The sequence below is a fragment of the Ambystoma mexicanum genome, chromosome 5q (genome assembly GCF_040938575.1).
Source record: "Ambystoma mexicanum isolate Mex_15411 chromosome 5q, UKY_AmexF1_1, whole genome shotgun sequence".
NCBI classification, from domain to species: domain Eukaryota; kingdom Metazoa; phylum Chordata; class Amphibia; order Caudata; family Ambystomatidae; genus Ambystoma; species Ambystoma mexicanum.
The window spans coordinates 110,888,168-110,908,274 of NC_090933.1; the positions used below are offsets into that span (position 1 = coordinate 110,888,168).

Here is a 20,107-nt window from a genome sequence, read left to right on the forward strand (position 1 = left end):
CTGTTTACTACCTGCCTTTTATGCGCAAAGTGACCACTGGATGTCAGACTATGCACAGCATGTGATTCTAAGCAGATTAACAAACATCAGAAATGGCATACATTACTCACTGTAATCGTATTTCTGATGCTTGTATCTGCTTAGATTCACATGCTGTGTATAGGCCGACATCTAGTGGAAGCTGCAGAGTATTACAGTTTGTTTTTCGAAACTCGAAAATGGGTGTCGACACAGGACGTGCCAGTAATACTATCCCTAGTGTAACGTCCATTGTACCCATGATCCCTCACGCGTGTAGGACCCTCAGATTGTATTTTTTCTGACATGAGGTAGCATGAGGAGTAGCAGATAATCCAAACATGTGAGTGATGTATGCCTTCTGAGACTTGTGGAATCTGCTTAGATCACATGCTATGCATAGATTAGCGAGCAGTACCTGAAGAAGGAGGTGGGATGTGAGAAGGGTCATGAGCAAATAAATGTCTTAGAACCGCTTGTCCCACTTGTGTATCTGTCTTGGAATGTGTGTCAATGCAGTAGTGCTGAGTAAAAGTGTGAATAGAGCTCCAAGTAGCTGCTTTGCAAATGGTATCAAGGGGTACATTTGCAATGAAAGCCAGAGTGGCCCCAATGCCTCTTGTAGAGTGGGCTCTTGGCGTGAAAGGCAGAGTTTTTTCAGAAGTAAAAGTAACACAGCTGGATACAGTTAATAATCCACTTAGAGATGGCACCTTTAGAGACGTGATCCCTCTCTCTGCCTGTAGCTATGGAGACAAACAGTTGGTCTGTTTTCCTTAGCGGTCTGGTTTTGTTTACATAGTAGAGGACCGCCCTACGCACATCTAGGGTGTGTAGTTTCACCTCAGCCGAGCTTTGTGGGTTTTGGAAGAACGCCGGAAGCTCGATGGACTGGTTCACGTGGAATTTGGAAATAAACTTAGGTGAGAACCTAGGGTGTGTACGCAAAACCAGTTTATCCTTGTGAACTGTAAAGAAAGGATCTTGCACTGACATAGCCTGAATTTCACTAACCCTTCTTATGGATGTAATTGCTACTAAGAAGGCCGTTTTGTTAAGTCAGGTGTTTGAGACTGCTTTTATGCATGAGTTCGAATGGGGGGCCCATGAGTTTAGCTAGCACCACATTAAGGTCCCACCCTGGTGGTGGGTTTGAAATAGGAGGGTGAAGTCTCTTTACTCCTTCCATGAAGGCTTTAACCACTGGAAATTTCCACCACGACACCTTGTTATGTGAGGTGGTATATGCTGACAGAGCTGCCAGATGCACCTTCAGTGAGTTAAAAACCAGTCCTGCATCCAGCAGGTGGAGCATGTATGTAACAATAGTTGAAGGAGTGCAATCAACTGGGTTGATTTGTCTATTCTGGCACCAGATAACAAATCTCTTCCACTTGTCAAAGTAGCAGTGCCTCGTGTTAGGCTTCCTAGATTCTTTTAGGATGTCCATACATCTTTGAGGCAAATTTAGATGTCCAAACTCTATGACCTCAGGAGCCATGCTGCTAGGTTCATTGAGCTGGGTAGAGGATGTACTGTTTGACCTTGATGCTGGGACAATAGGTTGTACCAGCCCGGAGGTTTGATGGGCTCGCACGTCGCTAGTCTGCGTAAGTGTGGGAACCACGGTTGTCTCGCCCACATGGGAGCAACTAGGACGAGCGTCATCGATTCCCTGTTCATCTTGTTCACCACCTTCCTGATGAGGAGTTGGCGGAAAAGCGTATGCAAACATTCCTGACCAGTTCATCCACAGGGCGTTCCCCTGGGATCCTGGTTGTGGGAATCTGGACGCAATTCTTGGGCATTGTCTGTTTTCGCTTGTGGCGAATAGTTCTATGGTGTGGGAACCCCACTGAGAGAAAAGATCTTCTACGATTTCTCTGTGTAGACACCATTCGTGCTCCTCTGGGAGGGGATCTCTGCGTAGTGCATCTGCTAGAGAATTGAGATCCCCTGGAACATGTTGCGATGACAGGAAGATGTTCCGTTTGAGTGCACATGTCCACATTTTCTGGGCAAGCTTGGACAGATTTGTCGAACGAGTCCCTCCCTGCTTGTTTATGTAAAACATGGCTGTAGTGCTGTCCGTCCGGATCTGCACTGACAGATTTAGCAGGTAGGGTTCGAACGCCTGAAGCGCTCTGAATACTGCCAGAAGCTCTAGCAGGTTGATGTGATTCTTGGCCACTGAGTGAGACCAGAGCCCCTGAGCTCTTTGGTGGAGGAGGTGAGCGCCCCACCCTGTCAGGCATGCATCGGTTGTGACTACCGCCTGTATCTCTGGATCGTAAAAGGGTTTCCCCTTGGACAGATTTTCTCTTGTCCACCAGTGAAGGCTTTGTACTAGTGTTGGCGAAACGACCACTAGATCGTCCGACTGACCACTTGCCTGAGACCACTGTTTCGCCAACCATTCCTGCATGGGACGCATGCGCAGGCGCGCGTTGGGGACCAGGTAAATACATGACGCCATCATGCCTAGCAAACGCATTGCTTTGTGTACCGTTATCTGACGACCGGCCTGATATTGTGGAATTTGCAGTAGTATATTCCGAATTCTTTCCTCTGATGGAAAGGTCAACCCCTCTTGTGTGTCTAGGATAGCTCCTAGGAACTGTTTGGAGGTGCTTGGCACCAGACTTGACTTTTTCTCGTTTACTGAGAAACCCAATTCGAAGAGGAGGTTGATTGTTCTTTGAATGTTCGTTCTGCAAATCGCTGGGGTTTCCCCCAGGATGAGCCAGTCACCCAGGTAAGGGTACACTGGATTGCCTCCCTGTGTAGGTGTGCTGCCGCCATCGCCAGTACCTTGGTGAATACCCTTGGAGCCAAGGCTATTCCGAAGGGCAGTACTTTGAAATGGTAGTGTCGACTGTCCACCTTGAAGCGCAAGTACTTTCTGTGCGCTGGGAACATGGAAATATGAAAATAGGCATCTTTCATGTCCAATGTTGCCATGTAGTCCCCCTTTTTTAGGAGGAGGATTACCTCTTGGAGAGTAGTCATGCAAAACTTTTGGGGCTTGACATATTTGTTTGCAGGCCGTAAGTCTAATACTGGGTGCATTGTTAAATCTTTCTTTGGTACAAGGAAGTAAGTTGAATAAATACCCTTGTTTACCTGGTGTCCAGGGACGAGTTTGATTGCGTCCTTTGCTAAGAGATTGACGATCTCCTCGAGGAGGATTCTTTGGTGGTCTAGAGAATGTGTTCTTTGTCGTGGAGGGTGGTTCTGCGGACGCTCTAAAAGTTCTATGCAGTATCCTGCGGACACTGTTGACAGCACCCATCTGTCTGATGTGATCCCTTCCCAACCTTGGGTGAAGTTGGAAATGCGTCCTCCTACTGAGGATGCGTGAGAAGGGACCCTGAACGGAGTGTCACTGTTTTGGTGGAGGCGTGCCGCCGCGTCTACTGGGGCTGCCTCTACCTTTACCCCGTCCTCTCTTATTCCCTCTACTATAACCTTGGGTAGACTGTTGGTTATTGTTCCACTGCGTACCCTGGCCCTGGGAATAGTTAGAGCCTCTTTGGGAATTTTGTCCGCGTGTGCGGCGAAAATTGCCATCACCCCTTTGATTAGGGGGTTTGGTGGTTAGTTGACCTAAGGACTTGAGTGTTTCATACTCGTCCTTGGCATTATTTAGGGCGTCCTCGACCGCCTTACCGAACAATAGATCTGTCTCCACCGGTTTGTCTAACAATGATGCTTGTGTTTTGGCCTTGAATCCAGACTGCCGTAACCAAGCGTGTCTCTTGATAACAGTACCCTCTGCTATCAATCTACCAGCATTATCTGCGGCATCAAAGGTTGCCTTTAAAATGCAACCGGATACGGCTCTCCCTTCAACTGACACTCGTGCCAATTGGCTCTTTAGGGGCTCTGGGGCGGAATCTATGAGTGCCGCGACTTCTTCCCACTGGTGGCAGTTATAACTCGGCAGTAGGGTGGTGGAGTTGCCGATTCTTGCTTGGTAGGCGGAAGTGGAGGCAACCTTTCTGCCGAACCCATAGATTTTCTTGCTCTCCTTGTCGGGAGGAGCCTCCGATGATGACCAGGGGGTTCCCTGCCCTCTTGCGGGTGTTTGTAACGACTAGGGAGTCGTGTTTCAGATACCTCTTATATACAGTGGTTCTGATTGGGCTGCCCTGAATAGCTTCTCAATCCTGGGATTGAATGCCCTGTTGAGATTGGGGTTTACCAATGAAGGGTCTATTCTTCTTTGGATGGACTTGAGGATAGGGATGGCCTGCGCAACAGGTCTCCTTTTTCCCACCAACTCTTCGGCAAAATCTATTTCCTCTTGAGCACCCTGGGTGTCAATGTGGAAGTGGTTTGCTGCTCTAGAAAGGACCTCATTTAGGAGGGGTTGGTTGTCGACAGGGGAGTCGGTAACCGGTGGTTCCTTATCTACCGGGGAATCTACCCTGTATATTTCCGGGTCGTCCTCTTCCTCCTCTTGTTCCTCATTGTCCCGATAGTAGCCTGTCCCAGGCTGTTCCTCCAGCATGCCCAGATCTGTATCCTCACAAAGGGAAGGATCTTCTTGTTCCTGAGAATAAGGTTGCATGTGGAAGGGATCTGAAGACTGTGTTGTTTCGAGCCGGGACTTTTTACTTGGGGGGATAGGATCCTTGGAGCCTGAGGGTGCTGACCCATCGGGGTTATAAGTGAGAAAATGTTCGTGATTTTTAGAATAGAAATCTGCCAATTACGACATTCTTGACATGACTATGTGTCAGGAGTGGCACTCTATTAAGAGTGGCACAGGACACCCAGAAAGGATTTGGGTGGTTGTGCCAAATAAAGTGGACAGATAAGAACACACACAGCGGAAAGGAAAGAGAACGAAGAGTAAGCAAGAGTAGCTAGGGAAAAGATACAGAATGAATACCCTCTTGGGGTGTATGCAGATATAGGAAAAGAGTATTCCACGAACCTTGGAAATACTCTAGCCTTCTGCACAGTTTGCTATAACAGAGGCCCACGCCGATTGCTCATGACTTGGAACAGCAGCTCTGGGTGTCTGTAATGTAGAAACAAGGGAAGGGGCAGAGGTTGACTGATGGGAACCAACAGACAAGCTCTGTACAAAAGGGTCTACCAACAGTACAAGAGAAGATACTACAGACAAATCCAGTAAATGAGGTGATAGCAAACTAGCAGAAGGAAATTAAAGGAAAGTCGTGTAACAGGATAGGATAGCAGAGGACAGTAAGGAACAAGGTTGAGAGCTCAGAGGAGCAGGAAAGAAATGAGTAAGCCCACAGGGGTAGGACTGTAAGGTAGAACGCCCAGAGGAAAAGGGCTTAGGGCAGCAGAGTAAAGCAGACTGCCCGGCAAGGATCCCGTAAGGGCCGGGCAGTAAGGAGTGAACCCTGAGGGACAGGGCCGATGAACGTAGAAGGTAGCAGAGGACTGTAGAGAGCTGCTAGGCCGAGAATCCAGCGGAAAAGGTAGGTAGTAGGCAGCGAAGCGGGATAAGCTGCAAAGTAGGAAGGCCCAGAGGACAAGGGCTGTAGGTAGCCAGAGAGAGGTAGGCTGCAGAGCAGGGAGCCCCAGAGGACAAGGGCTGAAGGCAGCCGGAGTGAGGCAGGCTGCAGGGCAGGGAGCCCAGAGGGCAAGGGCGGAGGCTGGAAGGCAGCAGAGCGTGATCGGCTGCAATGTGGAGAGCCCGGCAGGGCAAGGGCGGAGGCTGGAAGGCAGCAGAGCGTGATCGGCTGCAATGTGGAGAGCCCGGCAGGGCAAGGGCGAAGGCTGGAAGGCAGCAGAGCGTGATCGGCTGCAATGTGGAGAGCCCGGCAGGGCAAGGGCGAAGGCTGGAAGGCAGCAGAGCGTGATCGGCTGCAATGTGGAGAGCCCGGCAGGGCAAGGGCGGAGAATGGAAGGCAGCAGAGCGTGATCGGCTGCAATGTGGAGAGCCCGGCAGGGCAAGGGCGAAGGCTGGAAGGCAGCAGAGTGTGATCCGCTGCAGTGTGGAGAGCCCGGCAGGGCAAGGGCGAAGGCTGGAAGGCAGCAGAGCATGATCCGCTGCAATGTGGAGAGCCCGGCAGGGCAAGGGCGAAGGCTGGAAGGCAGCAGAGCGTGATCCGCTGCAATGTGGAGAGCCCGGCAGGGCAAGGGCGGAGACTGGAAGGCAGCAGAGCGTGATCAGCTGCAGTGTGGAGAGCCCAGAGGAGCAGGGCTGTGAGGCAGGGAGCCTGGAAGGCTATGGCTGGAGGCAGCAGGGTGGAGCAAGCAACAAGGCAGGGTCCAAGCAGGAGTGAAGGTAAGCAGCATACAAGATCCGTAGGAAGATGCAAAAGGTGGAGGAAGGACTCTCAGATGCAAGAGGCTGAGCCACTGCAGGCAGCAGCCTTTATACTGCCTAGCCCAGCACAGAGGCAGGCTAATTGGTTGCACCTGGCTAAGCACACCTGCAGGCAATCGGCCACCTCCCTTTCTGTTCCTGGGCTGGTGGAAGCAGGGCAAGTCTCTAGGGCTTCTGGGGGGTGTAGTTCCATTGATAACCAATAGGAACAGCCAGGAATCAATGCTTGTAGCCAGGTGCATTATGGTATGCGTAGTTTGTTGGAAATAATTAAGCAGCAAAGTCTCGCAAATGGGAAATAAAGTTTCCAAAGTAAATATAGATAGATCCAAGAGTCTGTTGTAAATAAATGATAAACATATAGTCCAAATTGAGCGTAAATGGATGCGCCCATGGCGCAGGCATGACACTATGTCCTCACTGGACCACTCTTTTGAACTGGGAATGACTTTGCCTGGGGGATGTTTCCCTGACTCATCTATAATAGAGGAGTGGAACTTTGAGTGGAGTGGAATGTTTCTGAGGTGTGGAAGTAGGCTGAGACTGCTTCCTCTGTTGTTTTCCACCTTCCCCGTGGCTGGAAGAGTGTTTGCCCTGCTTCTTTGGGCCTTCGGAGCTTTTTGACGCCTGGCGTCGAGCTTCGGTAGTGGTGGTACTATCCTTCGACTGTGTAGGTTGGGATTCGGGAATGGGCGTAACTTGTACTGAAGCCGACTCCTGGAGTGCGGTCTGGGGGTAGAGGTCGGTTTCGTCTTCCGACGATCGAACCTCGGTTAACCTGGGGAGCAAGGCACTTTTGGCAATAGTGGATGATTGCCTGGCGCCATGCGGCGATCTAGATCGTGAACGCCCACAGGACGCCGATTCGAACCATTCCCTATATGCCTCTTTCCGAGAGCTCGACGTGCGCGTCGGGTCTCGGTGGGACTTTGTGTGTTTGGAAGTACTGTGGGTTGCGCTTATGTCGCCGGGGGTCTTCCCCGTAGCCGCCCTGCCGGACGATCTTCTGAGGTCGGGGACCTGCGCCTGGCTGTCTTTCGACGCCGTGTTGCCCTCGCGGTCCGAAAGTACGGCGTTGCTGCCGTCGCTGAAGGCATCCTCCGCGGCCATGGCCTCTTGACGCCGGGCGTGGTGGGCCCAACGCTTGTTGGAACAGTCTTTTAGTGTTTTAGGCTTGAACCTACTACACGCTCTGCAATTTGCCTCGGGGTGATCCCTCGGCAAGCAGAGATTGGACGTGGCATGTCTGTCAACCCAAGGATACTTGCGGTTGCACTTTGGGCAAAATTGGAAAGGGGTACCCTCCATACGCACCTTGAGGCAGCGGGCTGGTAAGTGTAGGAATATATATAAGGAACAAGTTACTTACCTGTAACTGTTGTTCTCCAGCATGGGTCTGGCATGGATTCACATGCTCATGAATATTCCCCGTCGTCAGGCTGGGAATCCTCGGTAAAGAAAAAACCAGTATCAGTTTCGTTTCTGATCTGTCTTTCGTAGTAATAACCAATCACTGGTCTCTGCGTCATACTGACCACAGCCAATGACTGCCCTCTACCTAAGCACCGCCTCTGGCAGCCATCTTCAGATTTGGAAGCACGTGAAGTGGCAGTATGACCAAGTGAAGAGCCGCAGAGGGGTAGGCGGGAGGGTTCGCATGTGAATCCATGCCAGACCCATGCTGGAGAACAACAGTTACAGGTAAGTAACTTGTTCCTTCTCCAGCATGGGGTCTGGCATGGATTCACATGCTCATGAATAAAGAATACATAGCAGTACACACATGCACAACCACGGGAGGTGGCAAAGGCTCAACATTAAGCATCACATCAACTCAACATTAAGCATCTTACCTCCTCACCAGGCTCACCTCAGGCGAACAGGTTGCGCAGCACTGCTTGGCCGACCCTGGACTCCTCCCTGGAATCCCGGTCGACGCAGTAGAATTTCGTGAAGGTGTGCGTCGACCTCCACGTAGCAGCCCTGCATATGTCCAGCAGGGGCACACCAGATAGGAACGCCGTGGTAGCTGCGATCGCTCTGGTGGAATGGGCTCTCGGACGGCCAGGCAGCGGTCGGTTTGCCAACCGGTGACAGCACATGATACAGCCGGAGAGCCATCTGGAGATGGAAGCCTTCGAGAGAGCCTTCCCCTGATTGACAGGTCCAAAGTTCACAAAGAGTTGTGATGTCTTCCGAAAACCCTTTGTGCGGTCCACGTAGAACTTCAGCGCTCTAGCTACATCCAGCGAGTGCAAAGTCCTTTCAGCCGGCGACGAAGGCGACGGGAAGAACACAGGTAACACCAAGGGTTCGTTGAGATGGAAGTCCGACGGTACCTTGGGCATGAAGGAGGGGTGCGTCCTGAGCACTACCCTCGTGTCGTGGAAAGTCAAGTACGGGGCCTTGCAGGAAAGGGCCTGGATCTCTCCCACTCGTCGTGCGGAGGTGATGGCCACAAGAAAAGCTGTTTTCCACGATAGAAACTTCAACGGGGCCGAGTGCAGAGGCTCGAACGGAGGTCCCATGAGCTTGGTCAGCACCACGTTGAGCTCCCACGCCGGGGCCGGAGCCTTCACCGGCGGGAACGATCTGAACAGTCCCTTCATGAACTCTTTCACCAGACGATGAGACCACAAGGACGTCCGCCCCGTGGTTCTGGTGTATCGGGAGATCGCAGCAAGATGAATCTTGATGGACGCGTGTGCCAGACCAGCTTTGGCCAGCGTCAGCAGGTACGGCAGTACTTGGGGAGCCGTAATCCTTAGAGGGTTAATCTTCTGTGCGCGGCACCAGACAGAGAACCTCTTCCATTTGTGACCGTAGCATTTAAGAGTCGAGGACGCCCTGGCCTTTGCAAGAACCTCTCTGCAATCGGCCGGTATGTCGTATCCTCCAAACTCTAGCGCTGCAGGAGCCAGGCCTGCAAGTTCAGCGACTTCGGGTCGTGGTGGAGGATGGCGCCTCCTTCCCTGGAGAGTAGATCCGCGTCCGCCGGCAGCTTGATCGGCGGGGGACGCTGACAAGTCCAGCAAGTCCGGGAACCATATCTGCCTCGGCCACGCAGGTGCGACGAGGATCATCCTGCACCGTGACCTCTTGAGCTGGTTGACGAGCCGGATTAGCAGAGGCAAGGGAGGGAACGCGTAGAGGAACAGGCCCTCCCAGGGGAACGAGAAAGCATCGCCCATGCTCCTCGTCTGGGGAAACCTGCTGGCGAACCTCCGGCACTTGGTGTTCGTCGCCGTCGCGAACAGGTCGATCTGGGGTGTGCCCCACCGTCGGAAGAGGCGATCCACCAGATCCTGCCGTAGTTCCCACTCGTGGCACGAGCGCAGCTCCCTGCTGAGTGAGTCGGCGATGGTGTTTTTTTATCCCTGCCAGATGAAACGGCACCAGAAAAAACCCTTGGGCGACGGCCCAATGCCACAGGTCCTGCGCCTCCTTGGACAGCGCTGGGGACCTGGTTCCGCCCTGTTTCCTGATGTAAAACATGGTGGTGGTGTTGTCGGTGAAGATCCTCACCACCTTGCCCTTGAGGGACGGAAGGAAGGACCGGAGGGCCCAAAACACTGCACGGAGCTCCAGGACGTTGATACGCAGGGACTTCTCCGTCGGGAGCCAGAGTCCCCTTGCGTGCAGATTTTCGGTGTGCGCTCCCCACCCTTCCAGGGAGGCATCCGTGGTCACAGTCTCCTGGTGGGCTGGGGTCTGGAAGTCCATGCCCGCCGTCAGATGCGCGCGGGTGCCCCACCACCGTATCGCTCGTCGGAAGCTCTCGTCGAGCTTGATCCTTTCCTCGAAGCTGCCCGTCGTCTGGATCCAGCGCGCATCCAGGAATTCTTGCAGCGGGCGCATCCGGAGCCTGCACATGGGAATGAGGTAGATGCAGGAAGACATCATCCCGAGGATGGACTTGATGGACCTCACTTTGGCCGCGTCGGCCACCAACATCCGTTGCACCTTGCCCAAGATGTTCCTGGTCCTCTCCTCCGACGGGGAGGCCAGAAGGGACACTGTGTCGAGCCTCGCTCCCAGAAACAGTGCGACTTGCGCGGGCACCAGGTGGGATTTGGCGTAGTTCACGGAGAATCCCAGGTCCGTGAGGAGTTGGACGGTCCTTGCCGTGTGGACCCCAGCGAGCTCCCTCGTCTTGGCGCGGATGAGCCAGTCGTCCAGGTAGGGGTAGACGTGAATCCCCTCGCGGCGCAGCTGCGCCGCCACCGGTGCGAGGCACTTGGTGAATACCCTGGGTGCCGACCGTAGTCCGAAGGGAAGGGCTTTGAACTGGTAATGACGCCCTTGGACCACGAACCTGAGGAATTTTCGGTGCCCCTTTAGGATGGGAATGTGGAAGTAGGCATCCTCCAAATCCAACGACGATAGGAAGTCTCCTTCCTCCAGCTGACCCAGGACGTGCTGGAGGGTGACCATCCGGAACTTCTGCGCCTTGATGAACTTGTTCAGACGTCGCAGGTCTAGGATGGGGCGCCATCCTCCCGTCTTCTTCTTCACGAGGAAGTATCTCGAGTAGACTCCGGAGCCCCGAAGCCTCTTTGGGACGAGTTCGATGGCGCCCTTCCTGAGCATCGCCTTTACCTCCAGGAGAAGTTGAGGGACGTGAAGTTCTTTCCTGGCCACGGGGGGGACGCGCGGACACCTTCTTTGAAACTCGAGCGCGTGGCCCCGGGCCAGGGCGTCCAGCACCCAGCGGTCGGTGGAGATGGACTCCCACACGCTGACGAAGCCCGCCAGCCGGCCTCCCACCGGGGTGCTTCGGTGGGGGCCCGACCCCGCGGCCGGTTCAATCCTGCTTGGACGCGGCCTTGCCGCCTTGACCTCCTTGGCGACGACGGCGGTGTCCGCTAGACTTGCCTCGTCCTCTGTAGGCCTCTTGCGACGACGAGCGGGCCGCTTGACGGTAGGAAGCGAAACCGCCGCCGGAACCTTCTGAGGCGCCCTTGCCTCCGCTGCTCCGAAAGGGCGTCCGTTGTTGCTGCAGAACTCCAAGGGCCCGGGCCGTCTCAGTATCCGCCTTGATGGCCTGAAGGGAATCGTCCACTGTCTTCCCAAACAGATTGTTCCCGTCGAAGGGCATGTCCAGGACTCTGGTCTGGACGTCCTGCCGGAAGTCCGTAGCTTTGAGCCATCCACGACGTCGAAGGCAAACGCTGTTGCCCAGCTGGCGGAACCCAGTGTCGGCGATGTCCGTCGCCACGGTGATGGCGTGGTCCGAGGCCACCTCACCTTCCTGCAGGATCTCCAGGGCCTCCGCCCTCTTGTCGTCCGGCAGAAAATCCAGCAGGGGAGCTATCTTGTACCAGCGCTCCCTGTCGTAGCGAGCCACGATAGCCAAGGCGTTGGCCGCTTTAATCGTCGTCACTGCCGACGAGATGACTCTACGTCCCATAGCATCCAATTTCTTTCCCTCGCCGTCCGGCGGGGAAGTCGATGTGGAGGCCGCACCCCCCCCCGCTTTCTTCCTGGCTGCCGCGGAGACGACGGAATCCGGGGTAGGCTGCGCCCGGAGGCACAGGGGGGCCGTGTCCGGGACCCGGTACTTTTTCTCGTACCGGTCTCTTCTAGCTGGCGTCGTGGAAGGGTTCTTGAGGAGGGAAAGGCCCTCATCCCAAATGTCGTCCAACAGAGGCACTGAGAGGACCGTCTTCCTCTTGGCCTCGCGCCGCTGATAAAGGAAGCCTTCCTTTTTCTTCTCCTCAGGGCAGAGTTGGAAAAGCTCGGAAGCCCTGGAGATCATGGAGTGGAAAGATCCGATCTCGTCGGGCGGAGAAGCCCTGGCGGGAGGCGACGACGGAAAATCCTCGTCGTATGCCTCGTCGTCCGTACCCGTCGCTGCCGTGTCAGTCCCCGTATCATCCCCTCGGGTGGACGGGGAGGAGGGCTGGACGGGGCGCGACGGTTGAAAAGGAGGTGGTGGATGGATCCTTCTTTTCTTGGTAGGGGGAACACCAGAAGGTCCCGGTTCTGGATCCCCCGACGGGAGAGGTTCCTCCTGTCTTGCGGCGCTGGCAGAGGGGAATCCGACGGGCGAGCAGGGGCCCCGTCGGTATCCTCGACGATGTCGTCGTCGTCACCTGCGTCGGGGTCCATTCCGACGGGCTGGCCTTCTTCCACGCCTAGGCCGTGGCTTAAGACCTCGATCAGCTCCTCTTCTGAGGTTGAGGCCGAATCTACGACGACGCCCTGCCCCCCCTTCTTCCCCACGGAGGGTTTCACGGGGGTCCTATCGATGGGCACAAAAGAAGACTCCCTCCGAGGAGGCAGGGAGATTCTGGGCCCCGAGGTCGCCACCACTGGTGCAGCCTCCACAGGCTGAGCCAGGGCCGCCGCGACCGTTTCGATAGAGGGCTTGGTCGGATGGATCAAGGCCTTCGCCACCCTAGGTGCGCTCACCGCCTTATCCTTGAGGGAGGGGGCACTGCCACGCTCCTCCTCTGCCTTAGAGATCGACCGGGGCCTTTCCAGGAGCTTCGCCGGGTGCTCGGCCTTCCTCTTACCCGACCCAGAGCGTTGGCTCGTGGTTGATGGTGCCGGGGAGGGTGCGCCCTGCCTGGCGCCCGTAGAGCCCGACCGTTCGGCGCTCCCGGTGCCAGCGGACTCGCGGTGCTTAGCCTTATGTTGGGCCCCCGTCGCCGGGGCGCCCTCAAAGGTCTTAGAAGACCGCTCGGATTTCTTCTTCTTCTCGCCAGACAGGCTCTTACCCTCCAGCCAGTTGGCGAGACGTTGATGGCGGTCCTTCATGGTCCGTTCCGACATGTTGCAGCAAAACGCACAGTCCTTCTCCACGTGCGTCTTGTCCTCATGAAGGCAGTAAAGGCAGAAAGAGTGTTCGTCCTCCTTAAAGACGTTCTGCAGCTGGCATCCAGGGCAGACCCTGAACAGCTTTCCGGGCGTCGAGCTTCCCTTCTCCTGGGCCATCTCCGAGACCGGGCCTGAGAAGCTTCTGGAGTCCTCCGAAGTGTAGCTCGACGAATCTTCACCCTTGAGGGGCGCAGACGAATCCGACACGGGTCCCCGTTGATCGGATGTAGGATCGGTGGAGCTTGAGGCTCTTTCGACCGAAAGAATAGAAGTTTTTTGTGAAAAAAGCGCGAAAAATAGCACTAACGCTCGAGAGCAATAGCACGAGGATCCCAACACATGAACGTGCGGTAAAAATCTGAAGATGGCTGCCAGAGGCGGTGCTTAGGTAGAGGGCAGTCATTGGCTGTGGTCAGTATGACGCAGAGACCAGTGATTGGTTATTACTACGAAAGACAGATCAGAAACGAAACTGATACTGGTTTTTTCTTTACCGAGGATTCCCAGCCTGACGACGGGGAATATTCATGAGCATGTGAATCCATGCCAGACCCCATGCTGGAGAAAAGAATATATAAGAGTGTAGAGTATGTCCACCCCCCACTCTCCCTATTTGTAGGGCCGAGGCCAGAGGCCTTCCTAGGCCCACTCCTTTGTGAAGCTCTCGATGGTCGCCTTCTTCTCCGGTTCGGTGTCTAGTGTCGAATCTCGGTGGCTCGACATTAGGATGGAGAAAAAGGGGGGTAAATATAACAATATTTTTACAAAGAATGGCTAATGCCAGGGGACTCCGCTGAATGCTTCCAACCAGTATGGCAGAAAAAACAATCTGAGGGTCCTACACGCGTGAGGGATCATGGGTACAGTGGACGTCACACTAGGGATAGTATTACTGACACGCCCTGTGTTGACGCCCATTTTTGAGTTTCGAAAAACAAACTGTAATACTTGCAACTTCCACTAGATGTCGGCCTATGCACAGCATGTGATCTAAGCAGATTCCACAAGCCTCAGAAATATATATATATATATATATATATATATATATATATATATATATATATATATATATGGATACATTACTCACCGTAATCGTATTTCTGATGCTTGTATCTGCTTACATTCACATGCTGTGCATAGGCCGTCATCTAGTGGAAGCTGCAGAGTATTACAGTTTGTTTTTCGAAATTCGCAAATGGGCGTCGACACAGGGCGTGCCAGTAATACTATCTCTAGTGTGACGTCCACTGTACCCAAGATCCCTCACGCGTCTAGGATCCTCAGATTGTATTTTTTCTGACATGAGGTAGCATGAGGAGTAGCGCGAGTACAGATAATCCAAGCAGATAGACAGAAAGGTAAGACTACAAGCAATCATGCGCCTTCTCTCGGAGGGGAGGAAGGGTGGGTCGCATGTGAATCTAAGCAGATACAAGCATCAGAAATACGATTACGGTGGGTAATGTATCCCTTCTGAGGCTTGTGGAATCTGCTTAAATCACATGCTGTGCATAGATTAGCGAGCAGTACCAGAAGAAGGAGGTGGGATGTGAGAAGGGTCATGAGCAAATAAGTGTCTTAGAACCGCTTGTCCCACTTGTGTATCTGCCTTGGAATGGGTGTCAATGCAGTAATGCTGAGTAAAAGTGTGAATAGAGCTCCAAGTAGCTGCTTTGCAAATGGTGTCAAGGGGTACATTTGCAATGAAAGCCAGAGTGGCCCCAATGCCTCTAGTAGAGTGGGCCCTTGGCGTAAAAGGCAGAGTCTTTTCAGAGAGTGAGTAACACAGCTGGATACAGTTAATAATCCACTTCGAGATGGCACCTTTAGAGACGTGATCCCTCTCTCTGCCTGTAGCTATGGAGACAAACAGTTGGTCTGTTTTCCTTAGCGGTCTGGTTTTGTTTACATAGTAGAGGACCGCCCTACGCACATCTAGGGTGTGTAGTTTCACCTCAGCCGAGCTTTGTGGGTTTTGGAAGAAAGCCGGAAGCTCGATGGACTGGTTCACGTGGAATTTGGAAATAAACTTAGGTGAGAACCTAGGGTGTGTACGCAAAACCAGTTTATCCTTGTGAACTGTAAAGAAAGGATCTTGCACTGACATAGCCTGAATTTCACTAACCCTTCTTATGGATGTAATTGCTACTAAGAAGGCCGTTTTGTTAAGTCAGGTGTTTGAGACTGCTTTTATGCATGGGTTCGAAAGGGGGGCCCAGGAGCTTGGCTAGCACCACATTAAGGTCCCATCCTGGTGGTGGGTTTGAAATAGGAGGGTGAAGTCTCTTTACTCCTTCCATGAAGGCTTTAACTACCGGTACTTTCCACCACGAAACCTTACTATGGGAAGTGGTGTAAACCGAGAGGGCTGCCAGGTGTACTTTCAGTGAGCTAAAAACCAATCCTGCATCTAGCAGGTGGAGCATGTATGTAACAATAGTGGAAGGAGTGCAATCAACTGGGTTGATTTGTCTACTCTGGCACCAGATAACGAACCTCTTCCACTTGTCAAAGTAACAGTGCCTTGTGTTTGGTTTCCTAGATTCCTTTAGGATGTCCATACACCTCTGTGGCAAATTGAGGTGTCCAAACTCTATGACCTCAGGAGCCATGCTGCCAGGTTCAATGAGTTGGGTTGCTGGTGCACTGTTTGACCTTGGTGCTGGGACAGTAGGTTGTACCAGGCTGGAAGTTTGATGGGCTCGCACACCGCCATCCTGCGTAAGTGTGGGAACCACGGTTGTCTTGCCCACATCGGAGCAACTAGGACGAGCGTCATTGATTCCCTGTTCATCTTGTTCACCACTTTCCTGATGAGAGGAGTTGGTGGAAAAGCGTACACAAACATCCCTGACCAGTTCATCCACAGGGCGTTCCCCTGGGAGTCTGGTTGGGGGAACCTGGATGCAAATTCTGGGCATTGTCGGTTTTCGCTTGTGGCGAACAAGTCTATAGTGGGGAAACCCCACTGAGAGAAGATATCTTCTACGACCTCTCTGTGCAGAACCCATTCGTGTTCCTCTGGGAGGGAGTCTCTGCTCAGAGCATCCGCTAGGGAATTGAGCTCTCCTGGAACATGTTGTGATGACAGGAAGATGTTCCGTCTGAGTGCCCATCTCCAGATTTTCTGGGCAAGCTTGGACAGATTTGGCGAGCGAGTCCCTCCGTGCTTGTTCAGGTAGAACATGGCCGTAGTGCTGTCCGTCCAGACTTGCACTGACAGGTTTAGTAGATGGGGCTCGAACGCCTGAAGCGCTCTGAATACTGCCAGGAGCTCTAGCAGGTTGATGTGGTTCTTGGCCACTGAGTGAGACCAGAGACCCTGAGCTGTGTGGTGGAGATGGTGAGCTCCCCACCCCGTCAGACATGCATCTGTAGTGACTACTGCCTGTACTTCAGGATCGTAAAAGGGTTTCCCCTGTGCAAGATTCGCTCTTGTCCACCAGTGAAGGCTTTGTACCAGTGTTGTTGAAACGACCACTAGATCGTCCCACTGACCAATTGCCTGAGACCACTGTTTCGCCAACCATTCCTGCATGGGACGCATGCGCAGGCGCGCGTGGGGGACCAGGTAAATGCATGACGCCATCATGCCCAGTAAACGCATTGCTTTGCGTACCGTTATTAGTTGACCGGACTGATAATGCGGAATTTGCAGTAGTATATTCCGAATTCTTTCTTCTGAAGGAAAGGTCAACCCCTCCTGGGTATCCAGGATTGCTCCTAGGAATTGTTTTGAGGTGTTTGGCGACTTTTTCTCATTGATTGAGAAGCCTCACTCGTGGAGGAGGTCGATAGTCGTTTGAATGTTTGTCCTGCAAATTCCTGGGGTTTCCCCCGTTATGAGCCAGTCGTCCAGATAAGGGTACACTGGGATTGCCTCCCTGCGTAGGTGTGCAGCCGCCACCGCCAGTATCTTGGTGAATACCCTTGGTGCTGAAGCTATCCCGAAGGGCAGTACCTTGAATTGGTAGTGGCGATTGTCCACCTTGAAGCGCAAGTACTTTCTGTGCGCTGGGAACATGGAAATATGAAAATAAGCATCTTTCATATCCAAGGTTGCCATGTAATCCCCCTTTTTTAGGAGGGGGATTACCTCTTGTAGCGTGGTCATACGAAATTTTTGGGGCTTGACATACTTGTTGGCAAGTCTTTCTTTGGCACAAGGAAGTAAGTTGAATAAATACCCTTGTTTACCTGGTGTCCCGGGACGAGTTCTATCGCGTCCTTTTGTAGAAGAATGGCGATCTCCTCGAGGAGAATCTTCTGATGTTCTAAGGAGTGTACTCTTTGTCGTGGAGGATGGTTCCGGGGACGCTGCAGTAGCTCTATACAATATCCTGTGGATACTGTTGACAGCATCCATCTGTCTGATGTGATCCCTTCCCAAGCCTGGGTGAAGTTTGAAATGCGCCCCCCTACTGGGGTTGCGTGAGAAGGGACCCTGAACTGAGCGTCACTGCTTTGGTGGAGGCGTGCCACCTCCCTTGCTGGGGCTGCCTCTGCCTTTACCATGACCTCTCCTATTACCTCTGCCGTAACCCTGGGTAGACTGTTGGTTGTTGTTCCATTGTGTACCCTGCCCCTGGGAATAGTTAGATCCTCTCTGAGAATTTTGGCCGTGTGGGCGACGAAAATTACTATTCCCTCTCTGGTTAGGGGGTTTATTGGTTAACTGGCCAAGGGATTTGAGTGTCTCGTATTCGTCCTTTGCATTTTTCAGTGCGTCTTCGACTGCCTTACCAAAAAACAGATCGGCTTCCACCGGTTTGTCCAACAATGATGCCTGTGTTTCTGCCTTAAAACCAGACTGCCGTAACCACGCATGTCTCTTGATAACAGTACCTTCTGCTATCAATCTGCCTGCGTTGTCCGCACCGTCGAAGGTTGCTTTCAAAATGCAACCAGACACGGCTCTACCCTCTGCGGAAATCCGAGCTAATTGGCCCTTTAACGGTTCAGGAGCAGAGGCTATGATAGCCGCAACTTCTTCCCACTGATGGCAGTTGTAGCTGGCCAACAGGGTGGTGGAGTTAGCAATCCTTGCTTGACAGGCGGACGTTGAGGCTACCTTCCTGCCGAAACCGTATAGTTTTTTGCTCTCCTTGTCAGGAGGAGCTTCTGACGAAGATAAGGGTGTCCCAGCCCTCTTACGAGTGTTGGTGACAACTAGGGAGTCTGGCTTCAGATGTCCTCTTATATAGAGAGGGTCAGACTGTGCCGCCCTGAAAAGTTTTTCAACCCTGGGATTGACTGCCCTGGTGAGGCTTGGGTTCAACAGGGACGGATCTATTCTCCGCTGAATGGATTTAAGGATAGGGATGGTCTGGGCAACAGGCCTCCTTTCTCCCACTAACTCTTCTGCGAAGTCCCTTTCCTCCTGTACACCGTGGGTGTCAATGTGGAAATGTTCTGCTGCGCGAGCGAGAACCTCATTTAGGAGGGGTTGGTTATCGACCGGGGAGTCGGTAACCGGGGCTTCATTCTCTACCAGGGAATCTACTCTGTATGTTTCCGGGTCATCCTCTTCTTCTTCCTGGTCCTCATCATCCCCATAGTAGCCCGTCCCGGTTTGCTCTTCTATAATACCAAATTCTTGGTCTTCACAAAAGGAAGCCTCACCTTGATACCGTGAGTATGGTCTTGCGTAAGGTTGTACCTCGAAGGGTTCAGACCTCATCGGAGTTTCAAACCGGGCCTTCTTACTCGGGGGGATAGGATCAGTAGAGCCTGAGGGTGTGGCCCCTTGTGGATCATACGAGAGGAAATGTTCTGGATTTTTATCATATAAATCCGCCAAAGAAGACATTCTTGACATGACCCTATCTATGTCTTCACTGGACCATTGTTTGGAACTGGGAATGACTCTCTCAGCAAGTCTATGGGATTTATCTTGAGTAGCTTTGCTGGTTGTGGACCTATCAGCAGACCTGGGCTTGTCTGTCTGTTTAGGAGGGGGGGGGGGGGGGGCGGAGTGTTTCACAGGTGTGGAAGAATGTACAGGTAGTTTCTTCTGCTGTTTCCCCCCCTCCCCGTGCGTAGAAAAATGTTTTCCCTGTCCCTTAGTGGCTCCGGAGTTTTTCGACGCCTGGCGTCGAGGATCGGGAGAGGTGTCCCTGTCCTTCGAGCGTGGGGCCTCGCTGGCTTTAATTGCGGGCTCCGACTCCTGGAGCGCGGCCTGGGGGTGGAAGTCGTCTTCCGACGATCGAACTTCTGTTAGCCTAGGGAGCGAGGCACTCTTGGCAAGAGTGGATGATTGCCTGGAGTCATGCGGCAATCTTGATCGAGAGCGCCCAGAGGACACCGAATCGGACCGTTCTGTCTGTGCCTCTTTCCGAGAACTCGACGTTGTCGAGTCTCGGTTGGACTTAGTGTGTTTAGTGTGTGTAGTATGTGAAGCGCTTGTGTCGCCGGGGGTCTTCCCCATAGCCACCCTGCCGGACGACCTTCCGAGGTCGGGGACCTGCGCTCGGCTGTCTTTCGACGCCGTAATGCCCTCGCCGTCCGAAAGTACGGCGTCGCTGCCATTGCTGAAGGCGCCCTCCGCTGCCATGGCCGCCTGCCTGGCGTGGTGGGCCCAACGCTTCGTCGAACGGTCCTTAAGTGTCTTAGGTTTAAACCTACTACACGCTCTGCAGTTCGCTTCGGGGTGGTCCCTCGGCAAGCAGAGATTGCATGTGGCGTGCCTGTCGACCCAAGGGTATTTGCGATTGCACTTGGGGCAGAATTGAAAAGGGGTACCCTCCATACGCACCTTGAGGCTGCGGGCTGGTAAGCGTAGGAAATGTATAAGGTGTACCTATATACCAAGAGTGTAGAGTATGTACCACCCCCCACTCTCCCTACTTGCAGGGCCGAGGCCAGCGGCCTACCAGGCCCGGGCCGAGGCCAGCAACCTTCCGAGGCCCAAATCCGTCGTGCAGCAGCCGACGGTCGATTTCTTCTCCAACCGGC

The 20,107-nt window shown here is 53.3% G+C and overlaps 1 protein-coding gene across 2 annotated transcripts in view; it reads right to left on the reverse strand.

The window, feature by feature from the left end:
* The window catches only part of HJURP (Holliday junction recognition protein), a 967,877-nt gene that overhangs the window by 93,735 nt on the left and 854,035 nt on the right, over nucleotides 1–20,107 (reverse strand). The window lies entirely within an intron of this gene.